This window comes from Aquarana catesbeiana, linkage group LG01, assembly GCF_042186555.1.
Source record: "Aquarana catesbeiana isolate 2022-GZ linkage group LG01, ASM4218655v1, whole genome shotgun sequence".
Classification (NCBI taxonomy): domain Eukaryota; kingdom Metazoa; phylum Chordata; class Amphibia; order Anura; family Ranidae; genus Aquarana; species Aquarana catesbeiana.
In genome coordinates this window covers 929,322,405-929,341,585 of record NC_133324.1, presented here as the reverse complement: position 1 = coordinate 929,341,585, position 19,181 = coordinate 929,322,405, and the positions used below count along the sequence as shown (strand labels likewise).

Below are 19,181 nucleotides of genomic sequence, written 5' to 3'. Positions count from 1 at the left end.
GTAGACTACTATAAGGTATGTCTGTCATAAAATAAAAAAAGAGTGTTAGGTTCCATGAAAGCCATTTGTATATTGGATCATTACACCAATAGGTGCAGTATGTGCAAGAACTGTAAACTATTTTGCATTGATCCTCTACTTGGGGTTGATTTTGTTGTGCCCAAAATACTAACCATGAAATGCTCAAGTTGGCTATTTATTTGCAACAAATGCACAGTGTATGGCAAGTCTGACACCGGTCATAGACATAGCGATTTTCAGGGAATTTCAACCATTTTTCAGCCACTAAAATAACCAAACAGACCATTGCAACCTACCACCAACACCTTCTACTGAAACCATGAAACTAACAAAATGTAGGAGTCTGGTTCCCTTGATCAGTCCAGTTATTTTGGGCATTGAACGCTTGTCGAACCGGTTGAGATGTCTATGTCCAGCCAATAGGACAGTTTTTAAATAATGGGAAACATCTACAATGTTTATCAGATAATTTACTCAATATTGAATATTTTTTCAGGCCGCTATTTTATGTATATCAGTAGTTTAAGGCCAAAAGAAAAGCAAATGGGTTTTTACTGATTGATTTCAGAATCCCAATTTTAAATACCACATAGTGAAGCTGACTATACACTATTCGATTTTCGAAACAAAAATCCGTACGAAAATTTGTATAAAAGTTTGTGCAAAAAATCTCCAATGTCGTTCCAAAGTAGTTACAAATTTCATTTGCTTTTAACTTTTGATTTTGGAACAAATGGACTTAAGCAAATGAAAATCAAATACACTGTTAGAAATTTGTTTGTTCGAGAAAAAATTTCCAATCCGCCTCTTTTGAATTTTCTCATCGTAAAGGAATGTCAATTTGACCCAATCAATGATTCAAAAATCTAACGAAATTCCTTAAGATTAAGAATTTTGAACTAAATTCTACTAGCGTATACCCACCTTACGTTGTGCTAACCCAAAACTAATATGGACATTACATATATATATAGGATACACAGGACCAATTGTAGGAGAATATATATATATATATATATATATATATATATATATATATATATATATATATTTTTAAATCAAGTTTATTAGCTACGTTCAGCAAAGTTTTGAATTTCATTCAGAAGTAATTTTAGTTAAGGGCTTAAAAAAGGAATTGGGTAATTTTCCACGGAAAGACTTGAAAATAAAATATTTGGGAGAGTTAGCATTGAATAGTAAAATATCAAGCACGTTTTGAATGCTCTTATGCTGCATTTGTTTGTTTATTTAATTCTGTTGTCCTAAATTTAAACTTACCAAATTTAACTTACTGTTTCTCGGTCCACAGACTATTCCAATCCAGAAGTAATAATGTTTTATTTCCATGTGTCATAAATTTTCCTTGATCTGATACATATACTGAATTTTCATAAAAAGTCAACCAATGTGTATCTCAAAACTGTATTTATATTTTTTTCAGGGACGTACGATTATAAAGAAAATAATACATTTCCACTAGAAAGCGTAACCCTGCGATAATTTTGATAAACTTCCATAAGCTGGGATATGGTAATGCCACGATCCAAAAAAATATGTATGCAAAAAAATCTTAAATGAGATTTCCAATTTGTCTTCTGTATCACAATATTCCAATTTTATGTTGTTTTTACACGGTGTTGTTATGATATGCTTTATTCCGTTTCTGGCAAAATGTGTGAGCCCATAATTTTCTTGGGATTCCATAGTGGTGTTTCTGTCTGGCTTTGAATCATCCTCCTCTTGAACAGAAAGAGCAACAGAACTTTAATTTATCTGTGCTTGTGAAGAAGGCTCCCCATATCATGGATGCTCCAGAGGAAAAAAGTAAAAAATAAAAAATCACACTTGAAAATACTTAAAGCGAAATTTGTAATCCAACCTTTAGAACAATTGTATATCCATTGATTAATCCATTGTGGATTCCTTGATTCAGGCATTGAAGAGCTTCCAGTTAAAATGTCCTCTCTCAACGAAGCCAGGAAGTCAACTGAGCAGTATGGGTTTTATACAGTTGGAGATATAGAGGAAAGGGAGAGACAGAGAGAGAGAGAGGGAAAGAGAGTGAGTGAATCGGAAAAAAGTAGAAGGAGGAGAGGTTGACACATCTCACACACATTAAACAACACCTTTATACCTCAGTATCCTAACAATTGTGGATTCTTTAGATGTATAGTAGACAGAAGAGCGGAAACATGACTTATGAGGAAGATTTACTAAAGGTTCAAAGCTTGATTTACTAAAGGTTTAAAGCTTGATTTATAAGTTCCCTCATTTGCTTCAAGAAGTAGCATTACACCAATACAAAACATGCCCATGACCACTTCCAACAGCAAAGTCTGTTTTACGTTGAAAATTGTCATGATTCCAGTGATACGTCTAGAGCAGATGTTTATAAAATTGTTGCAGTGGATGTCTTGGTTTGGAGGCACCAGTGTACCAAACACATACAGTGAAAGTGCCATCAGACCTCAGATAATAGTTGGATTTTCATGCACAGTCTTGCTGTTGAAGATTTCTCTTCTGAAAGATTGTGTCACAAACATGCATGTTTATATTGGGGTGGAAGAGGAATGGATGGGCAGTGCCCTATCTGGGCTAGAAAAGCAATAGCAATCCCCAGAACAATCTAATCTATTCCATCATTTTCCTGAACTTGGTCAAGGAATGTCTGATAGGGTCGGGGAGGATCTACCGAGATCTATCAAGTCCATTTGATATGAACTTAATATGGTTCTACAGGCTGAAGTTTTTCTTTATCTTAATGCATTCTCTACAGCAGGGGGAAAAATTCCTTCCCGTTCCCCTGAGAGTCAATTTTCATGTGCTAAGCCTTGAAGAGAAGTTACCCAACCTTAAGTAGAACATGAAATAATTGAGAAAAATCTGCGGTTAAAATAATATCGGGTATAGCTAATTATGTTTCCACTTTCTATACTCAGCTACTTTGTGGGACACTTTAAAAATGTTGAACGGGCAGTATATATAACCTACAGTTATGTTTGTATGGTCTCTAAAGCCATTTACAGATTACCAATTGAGTGCTCTATATGCCGTCAGATTTCCAGTCAATGCTTACCATGATCCACGATGTAATTATAAACATATGATCTCAGCCCTTCACATAAAGATACCCACCCAAAGATTAGGTACACTTGTACTTAGGGGTTCTGTAAAGAATAGATACAGATTAGAATGGGGTGTAAGTAGAGCACGTAATAGTTATTTACCACAATCCAGAGTCAACACTTGTCTGTTAACTTTATCTTTGCCAGGAATCTAAAGATTCACCAACTTGTATCCCGATTCTGTTTTGACCTGTTCATTTTTTAGATGAAACTCCCCATTCCTCTAAGCAAAAGAGAACAATTTTTAAAGAAATGGGTCCTCTTTTGGCAGACCTCGACAGCAGATTGTAGAATCTCCTTGACCCAAGCTATAAATTATTGTTACCATTGAGTGATTCTTCATAGTTTTTTACTTTAATCTGCACGCTACATAATCAAATGCATTATGTTGCTGATGCGAATGGGTACAGACCAGACCAAAGTACGAAGTGTCAGTTTGCGTGTACATATTTTGAATATGCATTACCTATTAAGAGAGTGAAACCTTTGTCCATAAGACATTTTGTTTATCTATTATGTGGAAGTCTAGAAAACATTTAGGCTGGGTTAACATATATGCGAATTGGATGCGTTTTTAATCCGATATAATTTGCATAACATGTGAATGTGGCCGGCTCTCAATGGAATCGGTTCACACATGTCCGGGGCGGCTGCGGTTTTTAAAAGTGTCCTGTGCATTTTTGGTTCCGGTTCAGGTGCGAATTCAGGCAAAAACTTTCGCCTGAATTGCGCCTGAACCGGTGAACAGAAACAAACCGGGCTCCGGACTGCATACTGCAGCCGGACATGTGTAAACCTAGCCTTAGTCAGATTTTATAATGATAATAATAACAATAATAAATTATTATTATTAGAATTATTAGTATTAGTATTATCATTATTAATATAATTATTAATAATAATATTATTATTATACAGCATTTATTATGCAAGATTTATATAGCTCAGCAAAGCCAAGAATTTTAGGCATATTGTCTAACAGATCATTTACTGAAGCTGTTTGCCAAAAAACATAACAAATGTAAAAAATGTTTGCAAAGCGTAACAGATTTAAAAAAAATAAATGCCTAGCAGTGGACTATTAACAGTCAGTTTAGTGCAAGATGCATCTTAACGAGTATAATCTGTGTAAGTACTTTAAGGTTCAATTAGAATACATGTATCAAGGCATGTTGGCATGTCAGCTCATCTAAATTTCTCCCAGAAGAGAAGCAGCTCCAGGGAAAGGGAGGGAAGTTAAAAATACAAAAATGCGACATAGACTAAGCACAGTAATGCGTGGGCATACCAAAGTTACTTTGGTTAAAATTCCCAGCCAAGCCACTGGAACTACAGACAAAAATAAATAAATAAATTAGTAAATACAAATGGCATAGATATTTAATTTACAACTTATATATAGCATGTTATTTTTTCATCCCCTATAATTTGCCCCAATTCATGGACTGATGCCCTCTGAAACATTTGCTGCATTTATAAAGCCCCATTGGCTTCCCATATTCCTTCATCCACAGTTATCCAGTCTAGCCCCTTTTACGTCCGTTTGCCAAAATTGTGGATTTCCCTGTTTTCCAATCCCAACAACACTCGCCTAATTTGTAATACTACCAACGGTAGAGATTGCTATTAAACATTTGCTCTTTTCAAGCCGCAAATCATTCTAGGAAAAACTTGCAGCTGGCTCGACCCTGCAAAGATTGTCCACACATTTGGCGGCCAGCAAGTGAGAACTGTCCCCCAAGATCCACATTAGCTTACATCGCCCTCTGTACTCTCTGCGAGGAAATGTTGAAGCTGCTGCAAAACAAGGGCCCATGCAGATGAATGAGGCTGAACCCAAGCACATAAAACCTCTTTTCATAGATCTGACCCTTATAGTTAAGATTTCTAGCTGTTTAGGATACAACTGGTACATAAAAGGTTTTTAATAACATATGAAGCGCTAAACACGTTTTCAATAAAATCTATCAAAAGCATTACCAAAAAAAAATTATATGTTTGCATAGAAACAGAATTATTCCTGGACATCAGATGAGTGGTTCCCATAACAAACTGTTAATGAAATTCATGTTTTTATTTAGCATTTGTTTTTAAATAATGGCGTACCGAGTGCTATCAACTTTGCCAAGATTTCAAAGGCATGCTTCAAACAAGTACAGAGCTACAAAGTGCAAAAATATTAACTTCTAGCAGGAAATGTAATTTTGCTCCTTCCAATTCACAATTTAGCGATAACGTTTCAACTCAAGTTTTGAGTTACAGCACCAAATTTTTGCTGCGGTTCAAGTTTGTAACTACAATATTTTGGCAAAGTGTTCTAATATTTCAACATGCGGGTAACAAAAAAACTTTGCGCATCTTAGAGATCACACAGATCCAGGGATGATTACATATAGGCAAAGGTTTTACCAAGAATAATAGGTGGACAGACATTTGCCCGACCTTGACTGACTAGTCTACTGTCAGGAACTGGTCTGTCCAATCTGCCACATTTCTCCCTTCTATCCATCTGCACAAGGCCAGCATTGGTTTGAAATTTTCTATTGTAAGCTCCCGAAGTCAAGTTTCTATATTGTTTCTAAAAGTTTCAAAAGAAAATATTGATTTGTGCTATTTTTATTATTTTTGGTTGTACCAACTTTTTTTAAAGTGTTACAAAACATTAAGAATATAAGCAGTCTAAGGGATAATCATCAACAACCAATTTTACCTTTTTATAGTAATTTAATTATGTAATTTCATTAAGGGCTGCACAAAGTGTTGGCGCTATATAAACCCTGTATATTAAGGCAATTAAATGCAAAAAAATGGGAAAGGAAATAAACACATTTAAAAAAAAAAAATCATAAAGTCATGGTAGCGAATGTTCATTGACTCAACCTTTCAATAAGTGGCAGAAATTTTTAAGAAAACTTTTTTTAAAAAGTTATATTTATGTCCCGGACGAGGAAAGATTAATCACATTTTTAATTTAAACTTACCATTTACTTAAATAAATTGTGAGATATTTATGTTTTACGGCAACAAAAAAAGTAAACATTTATATTTAGAATTCATTAATAATAATAATAAAAAGAAAATCGAAGTCCACCAGTAAAAGGAAACATCGCAGAAAAAGCATAACTATAAAAGTCTGAACATGGAGAGTTACAAATACTGTAAATCTGGCAATAGCAACATGTTGTCACAATTGCTTTCAACTGCCTACACCAAAGTGTCCAACATACTAAAACTACGTTTTTATTTAGCGTTTTTTTTTTATAATAATAAAAATAAAAAATCGAAGTCCACCAGTAAAACGAAACATTGCCAAAAAGCATAACTATAAAAGTCTGAACATGGAGAGTTACAAATACTGTAAATCTGGCAATAGCAACACGTTGTCACAATTGCTTTCAACTGCCTACACCAAAAGTGTCCCACATACTAAAACTAAGTAGAAACATTAAGAGCGATCGTGTCTTTTAAATGTGATATTACATTATGAAAAATATGCGAGATTTAATAAAAACGAATAATATAAATCCAATAGAACATATAATATTGCCTCGTAATAATAAAAAAAAACCTCCTAGACAAATCGCTAAATAAAAAAAGAAATCCTACAGTAATTTACAAGCTCAATATTTAAATACGTTAAATGCAAATTCCCCCCAAAATACATGTGGTTTATGGCTATTATGATTACCGTAATTTATATAGATGTACAACTTCAAAGAAAAGACCCTACAAGAGCTTTGGTTTTCACTAAACTACAATGACCATAAAACTGTTTAAATCAAAGAAGTAAACTTAATTTTCAAAGCCTGATACTACAATAGATTTGAACACTCACCACCGAACATAAATAATCTTTTACAAAAAAAAGCCAGACAGCCTTGTAGACAGTGTTTTCTGGAGAACCTTCAGGTCTCTACAATCTTCAGATTGTAGTCTGGGAGAGGATTTCAGCTTATCCTGGGAGGTGATTTTATGAGTGACGCTCATGAGGCAATCGACCAATGTTCGCGTGTCTACACACAATTCAGTCTTTTCACAGGACTGTGCTGGTGAGATTGATGCCAAGTAGTAGATTTCTACTGGCTGGTATCTCTCGCTGGAGTCTTCATTATCTCAGAATGCCAGGTCAGCACTACTGAGATAAACATCAAGTGACCTGAAAGACCGTAGAGTACTACAGTAAGCAGAACATGCTTGCCTGGCATAGAAAACATCAACACTATTGTACACAGAGATATCTTTCTATCTGTTATGTTAGCAGAGGACATACCAGAATGTTAACGTGGTAGATTTCACTTATGCGCTATATTTACTGTCCTTTGACCATCACCCCAAATCCTTGTGGTCACCCAGTTTCCAGAGTCTCGTAAAACATAAATACATGTATAGTATCCACAAGAGAAAAAAAGAACCTAATATTTTTTTGGAGAAGAAAATTGTGATAACGATGGAGGGAACCCCCTAGTGTAGTACTTCCATCGTGGCCTAAAGCCTATGTAGTCTTTTCAAAACTCCAGGTCAGAACGTTATTCTATATATTTGTTAATTTAAATATTCACTCACTTTCACCTGCATCTTAATGAAGGTCATGTTCTCAATCAAAGTGGTTACAGAGCTACCGGGCCTGACAATGGAATCTAATATGTATGGCTACTACTGAGTTAGAAAATGCTGCAACAAGACAAACGTTGCTTATATTAATGACTAACATCATGCAATTAGTATGACTACAGTAACGTAGTGTAGCCCCTCAAAAGTCTTGATAATCTAAATGGGACACTAATGGCTGAACCATGCAAATCTCTTTTTTAACCCTGAATAACTTTACCAAATACTGGCGATCGAAGAACAATATAAGATATGTATATTTTCTTAAAATTTATTTCTATCAATAATCACACAATATATTTTGTTAATCTTTATGTATAAATTACCTTTATTGTACTTTTTATGGCATATGACAAAAGCTTTTTGTACCATTTTTTTGTACCCAATAAAAATAGTTTGTAAACAAAAAATCTTGATAATCTAATATGTTTGTCACAACGGAGACAAGTTTATACATATAAAAAAAAAAGATAGGAAAATAACTCCAAAAAAGTCAAAACTGGTAAGAAAAACAAAAAATAACAAATTGAATTTAAGGCTAATTCGGAATATATTAAAACATGTCTTATTTATGACGTTGCTAGCATGTCCCTTTAAAACATTTTGCACTTTGTATGCACAATGTATCTCTTAGGCTGGCAATACATTATACAATTTTCTTATTCAATTTCCTTTAGCTTTACCTTTAACTATGTAGTGCAAGGGCCTGCCAGATTGCGTACGATTTGATAGTGTTTAGGTTTGACCTTATATTATATGGTTTTGGTAAATCTAAAGCTAAATTGTACAAGAAAATTGTATAAACATATGACCAGCCTTAGTCTGTGGTAAAAAAAAAAAATACAATAAAAAAAATTGACTTTTATTGTTGGATCCACAACTGATCACTTTGGAGAGATAGCAATTAATTGAACCACCAACTATTTTATCGCTTTGTTGGAGAGATGTTTGCAGCTGAGTACTAAGATTCATTAAACACAATGGTAATTAACATGGCATCCCACCCATCTTACTGTATTATCAATTTATTCTGCATTAAAACATGGCAGTAAGACCTCTCCGCCTGCTTCAACTACTGCAATAGTGGGATAGGGTTAGGAACTTCACCGAGCATATCTTACTACTATAATATCTGAAAAATATTAGAAGCTTGTGGGTAATAAAGCTCCCCAGTATCTAAAGATAACTAAAATATCAATTTTGGGTGGACTCAAGTTTAAGTTCCTTGTTTTCCCTGAATGTTTATCACTAATTTAATTAAGGCTTTAAAAAAATGTTACTTTTTTAGTTGAATAGAGAGAACATATGCTATCAACATTGTATCTATTTTATCTTTAAAAAAAAAAAAAAAAAGCTGCACATAAGTAAAAGAAAAGGTATGTGATAATAAAGATCACTAAATTAAAATCATAAATCCACTAATGTAAAGAATTAGGATTTTTTTTATTTAGCATGAATCAATTAACTATTCATTAATAAGCATTCATTTAACACATTTGCTTGTTCCTTTAATTGTATTTCTACAAATTCAAATGGTAAGAGGTTGAGCAATAAGTCATAACTAGGGCCAATGGTCCACAAAAAGCAGTAACTAATCCTAAACAACTTGCAAAATTTCACTTTCATTTTTCTTTGCTCTTAACTTTTTTTTTTTTCCATATAATTCATCACTTGTTATTGTATTTTTTTTTTTTGTAATCCTGCCACTCAGGTTAGGAGTCAGCCATGGCTTTGGTATTTCTTCTTCTTCTAAAAAACAGTCACATTTCTACACTATCGTTATTAAAGTTCCAAAAAAAGATATTTTGAAGTTGTAGTTCTGCAAAAAATACACACATAAAGCTCACTATGTACATTGCGTACATTTAGATGTTTCAAGAACTCTGTGGTGTAATAGCCTGCCTGATTGGATTTAAACTGCCTGGAATGTTTAAGTAGGCCCTCACATTACATAGTTTTGGTAAATAAAGTTTGGTAAAGAAGATAGTATAATAATGTTGTAATAATAATGATAATATTGTAATAATACTATTGCAATAATAATGATAATATCATAATAATACTATTATAATAATAATGATAATATTGTAATATTAATATTGTAATAATAATGATAATCTTGTAATAATAATATTGTAATAATAATGATAATTTTGTAATAATAATATTGTAATAACCAGCTTTAGTACCATCTTTGGAAACATGTGTTGCTGGTTTCCCCTCACTTCCTGTCTGGTGAAATTGTTGACGCTAGGACAGTAAGTAAGTAACAGAGCCCCGGATATTAGTAAAAACCAGACAGGGATTCTAATCCCTTTCCGCTCTATCCAAAACGAAAAAAAAAAAAAAACAGTTTAGCATGGACTCACATGCCAAACTGTTCACTTAAAAATTATTGTTTATTATTAAATTTTGAGTACCTAATATTCAGACAAACAAAGGAGACAAATTGCATTTCACTAACCCTTATGAGGCAAGGCCCAAATCAACTCTGTTAATAAATAAGTATAATTTAAAGTAAAAAAAACCTTGAATTTTCAAGCAGCATTATTTTTTTTTGTATGACACTTGTGACAAAATTTTGTCAATTGCTCTAAAATATGAAGAATATTAATCCTTAATTAATCCATTATAACAGCGGTAACTAGTATAGAAGAGGGACTATTAATATAAGTAACATACATAGAATCACAATAATACTGGGTACATTTGCTAAAGTTGGTTGACAAAAATTGTGCTATTTTTCATATTCTCCAAAAATCTGAGAAAAGAACGATCACTAAAAATACATTTTTTTGCTTTCCGCGCAATGCCAATAAAGCAAGAATAAAAACCTCTTGTGGAAAAACAACACCTATCTGTATGCCTACCTTGGCAATAAATGTTAAGTTAAATAAAGTGTTACATTAAATTTATGAATATTGTTTAACCTGGAATATAGCTGTAATAAAACTCAAACTAACTGCTCAAAGTTTATTTAAAGCTGTCATCCGTAATGACCAATCAGGATTCATCTTTCATTCTATGTTCAAGAAAAAATCTCATTGGTCACCATGAGAAGCAGCTTTTGTTTTCTCCGTGTTAATGTATTATACCCAATTTAGCTAATATAATGAATTATAATAATAAATAATAAATATAAAAAATATTTTTAAAAAAATCAATATTTTATTTTTTGATCTTTTACATAAAATGTCCACAGAAATGTCCTTGTTTGTATAATGCATGTGGGTAGTAGTTTTCTTTCTTGCATCATATCTTTAAAGAATACATTAAAAAAATCATGCTTTAACAATTGGGACTCGTAAAAGCTAAATTAATGTTTGAGCTGAACTAGACACTCATAAACCTAGCCACTACGAATAAATGCATACTTATAATCCAGGAAAAACTCCACAAACACAAATTTCAGTTGTAACATTCTAAGCACAAAAAGCAATCACAGAAGTATGAGAGATACTGGTTGAAGTGATTTTAAAATTTGTTGAAAAATCATTCCTTGAAGGTGGCTTTTTTCGAGGAAGGTTACCAAATCAATAATTTAGAGTGCAGTAGGATTATAGTTGAAACGATATTTGGGACTATACTGTTTATAAATGATAAATGAGTGTAGACAGTAAACCAAAAATCTTAGCAGTCACACAAATTGATCACAATTGTGTTCGCTTTAAGATTTCAAATATATGCTGCATGGTATGAAACGTTGGCCTATGTGCGACCAATGTAAAGTCATGAGTCTGCAAACAAATATTTAAAGTTGAGGACAAATTTTGAAGAATACAATATCATATAAGTATTTTATAAGTATCACAGAAAACCTAATGATAAAATTTTAACATATAGCAAGTTGGTGTATTAAAACTATGTTTAACAAATAATTATAAGTTTGGATACATTTTAGATTTATAGCAATGCATAATATAGTGTGACATACCAGAATTACAACAAACCCGAATTACATAATTACAACAAATTCACGATAAAAAAGTTAATGTACATATGCCAAATATACAATAGGTGATAGAATAATAATAAATATATGCATTAGCAAAAAAAACAAAAAAATAAACAAAAAAAAGAAAACACAGGTGGTAATTATTAGCAAAAATGTCAAACGTACCTTGGTAGCATGGAAGAATTTTAGAGAAAAAATCCAGGATGTTTCCTCTTTGCCTGTCCTGTGGGAGAACTTGGAAGTTTGTGCAAGTATCTTCTCAGGCTCCTTACATACAAACTAGTGGAGCATCAGTGTCCAGACAGTGTGGTGCCAGCAAGCTAATGAGGTGATGCACTGTATAGCTCTCCTCTGCCCTCACTCCCTCCCACCACTGCTTTTGTAACCCTTGATAGATCACTCTACTTCCAAATCACTTCACTTACAGGGTGATGAAGCTGAGGGTATCATAAATGCATTATTATTCTTCAGTATATGAGAATAGGAGTTAAAATATTGCAGAATTTTCAATGACTAACATCGACAAATTGTGGGACGCACCATTTCAGTTTGCACAGCAAGACAAAGCGGGTTAAACTACGCTTGCCGACATGTTAAACAATCTTTAATTCAGTTCTTCCTACTTAAAGATCCTCCTAGAAGGAGTAACATATGTAAACTACTCTTGTATAGGCACACACAACACGTATCCATTTATGGTTCGGTCTCCAAGACAATGGCCAAATCTCCCAAATCTCCCAAAAAATGTTCATCGCATACAGCATAACTACAGGATTTAAGATTAACACATGCAAAAGACAGCCTAGTACACTCTAATCTTCAATACCACCTATTTGATCGCTTCTCTGCCTTTTGGCTAAGATTAATATCTGTTCTTATTAGTGTCCAGTAGTGGTGCTACGCCGTCACTCTGGCCTTTTTGGTAGGAATGGCTGGCTGTACAGTATTCCTGCTGGTATGATAGGGTTTCTGAAGGCTAGTACCGGCTGGAACAGAAACCAGGGTGCCCACGGGATGTGGGGCACGGGAGTAATTCCCCCGGGAAGACTGGAGGGCTGTCTGATTTTAATGGGTCTATCTTGTCTGGCAACGGGCTGGGAAGGTCGAGAATTTGCAATGCTGTGCCCCCTGCGAGTTGGTCGCCCCAAGGGTGCTCTTAGTAGCATGTGGGAGTGGGAGCCCCACAATATGTGAAAAGGCACGTGGTCATGGCACTAAAGCTTTTTCTGAACCAGGCCTCTTTGGGCTAGGCCTTTTGGCTAAGTCCAGGGTCGTTTTTTACCTACCGGGCCTCAGGACCTAGCCTATGTCTATGCACAGGCACTATTTATTTAATTTATTTTTATTCTCACTTTTCTTTTTGTCATTTTGAACTTTTGTTTGTGTTTCTTTCACTGGATGGAGGGTACGGGTCCTCAGCCCTACCCTGAACTCTAGAGGGATGTGTGGCCATTCGGTTTCATCTTCCACTGAATCAGGGGGTTCTCTCGTGCAATACTCATTGGTCGGCTTCGGCTGACCATAAAGAGGGGGTCCATCAGGCCTTTTGGCTAGGTGGACCACCATGTCCGAACCTCGTCCTTGTAAGAAACCTTGCACCCTGGGGGTTTAGGGTAAGGTCCTACTCCTTCAGGGAGTGGACAAGAGACACACCCTTAAGTACACTTTTCGTTTTTGCGCACCACTGGGGATTCAAAAACCACTATTTGATATTTAGTGGATATCCATCAGCCTGGAAAAATAGTAGCATCTCATGCTTTGGGTTGTTACCAAAAGGGAAGGATTAAAGTTACCATCCTTATTCTATCATCAAGATGTATAAACTTACCTTTTATTTTTAAAGGCCAGAAGACCCATTTTGTGCAACGCACATGGCACTTTTTATTTGCACTTATTTATCACAATCACTTACACTGCCAGATTACTTGTTTATTATAGCACAGAGACAAAGGCTGCAGGTTTTTTGTCAGCCCAGATGTCAGGCAGAGGATCCTTCCGGTCTTTTAGCTCTCTGCAACTAGAATAGTCTATCTTCGGGAGAGCCCCCACCAAGTACTTGGGACCAGTGGGTCCCTAGAGAGTAGAGCCACCCTAGCTTTGGCCTAAGTAGACCAGCGCACCTTGCCCCTGTCACCCCAGGAGTTCAGGAATTGATGCCCTTATTCTCCAGAGGTTGATCCAAGTATGGTACCCTCATGCACTTTTTTGTGTGCTGTGCTTTTACAGTTTTCTTGTTTTGTTCACAGGGTTTTGACAAGCAAAAAAAAAAAAGAAAAGAACTTTCTTTTTTTTTTAAAGCCTAACTCCAGGAAAAAAAATTCCATTCTTCTATAAATACATTAACAGAAAAACTCCAAGACTTAAGTTTACATACCTGAGTTCTCTGTCACATGATGATAGCCCATATGCAGTGCCTACATCACAAGGAAGCAAAGATACCTAAAATAGAAACAGAATTAACTTTTGAGGTTGGGGGGGCTGATGGTGGCTGAAGCCTCGAGTGGGTCCCCAAAAAGCCCCCAGCCTTGGGTGTGCACGGTTCTATTATTAGCCCCGAGCGCTGCCGCTGAGCAGGGACCGATCTGACCCGAGTGTGGCCGAGTGTAATAGCAGGTCCTGCCTTCTGGAGCCTGCCGCGCTAATGGACGTCCCACTGGTCCAATGCGGGGGCCACGGGACGTGTGACGTCCATCACAGGTGCTGCAGGCTCTAGAAGATGGGAATTACAATGCGGCCACGGGCACTCTCCTCTCCTCATCATGGCTCTGGCTGCCTGGAGTCTACTCTACTGTGTGATGGATCCCGCTGAGCTGCAGGAGGATACCTGAAGTCTGATCAGGTAGGTCAGTGTATGTCAGTGTGTGTCAGGTAGGTCAGTGTATGTCAGGTAGGTCAGTGTGTGTCAGGTAGGTCAGCGTAGGTCAGGCAGGTCAGGTAGGTCAGTGTGTGTCAGGTAGGTCAGTGTAGGTCAGTGTATGTCAGGTAGGTCAGTGTAGGTCAGTGTGTGTCAGGTAGGTCAGTGTAGGTTAGGTAGGTCAGTGTGTGTCAGGTAGGTCAGTGTATGTCAGGTAGGTCAGTGTAGGTCAGTGTCAAGTAGGTCAGCGTGCGTCAGGTAGGTATTGGGTGCTGGGCCCGGACTTCGCGTTGAAGCCCCTGTTTTTTGCCACCTAGCAACGCCCCTGCCATGCACTCCAAGGAACCTGCGGTCACTCATATTAGCCTTTCTCATCCTCCTGAGCAAGCAGAGTATAGGGGCACTTGTGTGGGCATGCTCCCGAGTCCTGCTGCTGCGTCCATTGTCACAGACAGCAGGACCCGGCCCCACCCCCGACTCCCGTGTCACTGGATTTGTCACTGGATAGCTCCTGCTGCTATCAATCTATCCAATGAGGACCCGTGACAGCGGCTAGAGCTGCTGTGCTCATCCCCGTCGCTGGAACAAACGGGTTCAGGTAAGTAAAAGGGGGCTTTGGGGGGCTGCTGCACTACGGAAGGTTTTTCGCCTTAATGCAGTGGTCATCAACCCTGTCCTCAGGGCCCACTAACAGGCGAGCTTTTATGTATTACCTTGGGGAGATGAAGACTAGAATACTGCATTTACTGAGCAGCAAATGATATCACCTGTGATATATTTCAGTTATCTTGCAAACTTGGCCTATATTGTCAAAAGTATTGGGACACTTGCCACACAAGCACATGAACTTTAATGGCATCCCAGTCTTAGTCCGTAGAGTTAAATATTGCGTTGGCCCACCCTTTGCAGCTATAACAGCTTCAACTCTTCTGGGAAGGCTGTCCACAAGGTTTAGGAGTGTGTCTATGGGAATGTTTGACCATTCTTCCAGAAGAACATTTGTGAGGTCAGGCAAGGATGTTGGACGAGAAGGCCTGGCACGCAGTCTCCGCTCTAATACATCCCAAAGGTGTTCTATCGGGTTGAGATCAGGACTTTATGGACCTTGCTTTGTGCACTGGTCCAAATCATTTGGTGGAGGGGGGATTATGATGTGGGGTTGTTTTTCAGGGGTTGGGTTTGGCCCCTTAGTTCCAGTGAAGGGAACTCTTAAGGCATTAGCATACCAAGACATTTTGGAAAATTTCATGCTCCCAACTTTGTGGGAACAGTTTGGGGATGGCCCCTTCCTGTTCCAACTTGACTGAGCACCAGTGTACAAAGCAAGGTCCATAAAGACATGGATATTCTTTAGAAGACATTCTACCAACTGTAATACATGTTTTTATTTTATATCATTGTTTTTAATGATTTATACAATAATAAACCTTTACAACATAGTTGTTACTCTTGTTTTTCTTTGAATAACCTTGGGATGTGGTACTGGTACTGGTTACCTATACTTACTTATTCTGAGGCCACTCTGGTCTGGTCATATGATCCAGTCCCAGCGCCAGCTTCAGTATACAGGAGAGACAGCCAACAATGGATAACCCATAGCAATTCTATGAGTAAAGTCATCGCCCAGGCAGTGCAGCCATTGTTGGCAATCTCTCCTCTTCACTAAAGCTGGGTGACTTCTTTCCTTTACAGGGTCATAAGAATAGGCTTAGAATGGGGATGGGAGTAGGTTTAGGCTTTGTTAGCATTTGAATGGAATTCCACTTTAAAGCAGAGTTCCACTCAGTTTTGTGTTTATTAAAAGTCAGCAGCTTCAAAAAGTGTAGCTGCTGACTTTTATTAAACACACGCTCACCTGTCCCACGATCCAGCGATGCAGCCGCCCAAACCCCCGGTTCTCTCCCTTGGTTCAATCCGGCGCCGGCATCACAAGTGTGGGGTCACGGACACCCGGCTGTGACAACTTGCACTTTCTCAATGGCAATCTTCTGGGACCTGTGACATGTCCCAGAAGATTGCAGGGAGGCAGGGGGAGAGGAGAACTTCTGCTTGAGTCGCCTAGGCGGGCCTGAGCGAAAGTGGAAGCTGGGTACCTGTCAAAATTAGGTACCCCCCCCAAAAAAAATGACATTCCAAATGTGACACATCAGGGGGTTAGGAGTTTTTAAAGTGGAAGTTTCACTTTTGGGTGGAACTTCGCTTTACCTAAAGGAGTGTAAAGTGGGAAGAGGAAATTTTTATTTTATTATGACTGGAGATTGGAGAATAAAGGTGACCCTGGGGTAATTTAACATTGCTAAATGAGCGGTAGCCAGTAGAAGCAGGTCTGTAGAAATGGTTACAAGCTGTTTACATAACTTTTAGAGTAACTAGGAAGCCCCCAAACCAAGCTTATGCTATTAATTAATCTAAATAATTAATCTAATTAAATTAATAAATCTAAACTAGCTATAATGGTTTGAAGAGTTTATTCCCACCTATTACTATCCCTAATGCCTTTCTATTGATCAGCGAGGACGTGCATCATTCTCCTATACCAATAGTCAGATTCAAAAGGCAGACAGGGTTCACAGAAATTAGTTAAAATTTCGAAATTGTAGACAATTTCAAAGTCACAGCACAATTTAAAAGCAATGCTGTCGCCTTGCCCGTTAAAGGACTTTGCAAAGGCACATCCTCCCTTCCTTACACACGTTATACTTACATTACCAGTATTCCCTTGCCATTCCTGTCTACATCCCAGTCAACAACAATACCTGGTGCTTCTGGGTATGAAAGTGCATGTGACCTTCTTCCATGTGACAGTACTAGCAGCCAATTTCTAGGCCTGAATACAGTCACATGATCCAGAGAGTGACATCATGACCCCCTATTAGTGTCTGACATGCAAAGACACTGGAATTACAAAGGCAAATAGGCTGTGCATTTTGCAAGCTGTTTCCCTCTAACTTAGGGGAAGCATTGCTGACCTTTATCATTCAATAAAGCGGAAAGCAAAATTGCTGTTTTTTTAATTTACCTTGCATGTGATTAGGTCTTCTTTGCAAAGTAAATTTTCACCATATACAAGTATGCCTCATGCAGCCAAGAGTTATCAAAAGTGGGTATCAGCCCCAAATTGTACAAAACATTTTGTCCACAAGGGAAATGGGGAATGGTGAGGAACATCGGGGCTTTGTGATACCCAAGAGTAATAGATCAAATACACATAGATATCATAAAAACGAACATTTATTATGAAAAATGCTAAAATATCACCTCTCCAATAGTATGGGGGAGATAACACAACATTAAAATTGCATAGCAAATAGCATGTAAAGAACAAATACAAATGATGCAAAAGACCCAGGTAGGTATGATGAAACATGCATTTTCCAAGTGGATCTGACATGTTTCGACCAGTGTGGTCTTCCTCGTGGGTTGCCCTTGGGTAACACATCGGAGAATTCTATGAAATAAGCATATGTCATGAATATACTAGAAATACAAATACAAGCATATTCAGAAAGGCATATACACATGTACATCTTGAATCAGTTGGACATACTTACATAGCACATAGCATATATTCAATGTAATAGGTTGGCAATGCTGGAAGTCAACAAGGATGGTGAAGAGGCAGGGGAATAGATGATGGGAAGAGGAAAACAGTAACAGCCCATGTGTCCCAAGCACAAGGGATATCAGCCAGGGTGTAAAAACAGTTACCAATCAGGAAATTGACAAGGATGAATGATATCCAAACACCAAACACTTTTTGATAGGATAACAAAGTATGTCTGTATCAAGATAGACCATACCTTCTTGATCAGATGGAGCAGCAACAATGTAGCCACAAGAGAAGATAGTTTTAGTACACCTTTGAGATTTCCAAGGGAGTGCAATGAAGATTTATAAATGAAGATCCATTATCAAATCAAAGGAATCTATAATATGCATAAGAACCCCCTTGTAAAACCAAAATATCAAAAGGGACAGCAAGTAATTATAATGGGGCAAAAGAGTTCAAAGGAGTAACTCACCAGCATAAAAAATGTCAACAGAACTACGTGTGGGCACTCCACACCTCCAACCAGCATCTACTCTGATGAGAAAGATGGAGGAAGGCAATATAAGGAAGTCTATAATGAGTCATGTGGGCAGAGTAAACCAATGTCAATGGTGCAAAAGAGCGGCAAAACAAAAACTCCCACCGCTGTGGGGCACATCTGTACAATTTTCCTTTAGATTTATCAAAACCCTAAAAATATGAGGTCACCACTAAACACTTTCAATTTGTATGCAATCAGACAGGCCTTTGCACGATATAGGTGAAGGGAAATCTAAGGGAAATTGAATAAGACAATGGTATAATGTATGGCCAGCTTAATGTGTCATTAAACCCACATCATAAAAAAAAACTATCAATAAATGGTGTATTCCATGCTGTTCATACTAACTCAGTCACTAGGAGATTCGTTTTCTGTATTCTGCAAAAATCCTGGTTGATCCTACTGCTGCCTATCTCCACCTTCTGTCCATGTCCCCAATTCAGCTAAGGATTTTGCACCTGTGGTGGCAACTCTACACATGCTCAGTTTTAACTAGGTTTCTTTGCTGAGCATTTCCTCCCTATCAC

At 37.1% G+C, this 19,181-nt stretch overlaps 1 long non-coding RNA gene across 1 annotated transcript in view; it reads right to left on the bottom strand.

The window, feature by feature from the left end:
- The window catches only part of LOC141120778 (uncharacterized), a 129,521-nt gene extending 122,324 nt beyond the window's left edge, over positions 1-7,197 (bottom strand). The window contains exons 1-2 of the long non-coding RNA XR_012239941.1: positions 6,982-7,197; positions 1,300-2,008 (exon numbers count right to left, since the gene is read on the bottom strand). This is a non-coding gene — a long non-coding RNA (uncharacterized lncRNA). The remainder of the gene's footprint in view (positions 1-1,299; positions 2,009-6,981) is intronic.
- Between the last annotated feature and the right edge of the window lie 11,984 nt (positions 7,198-19,181).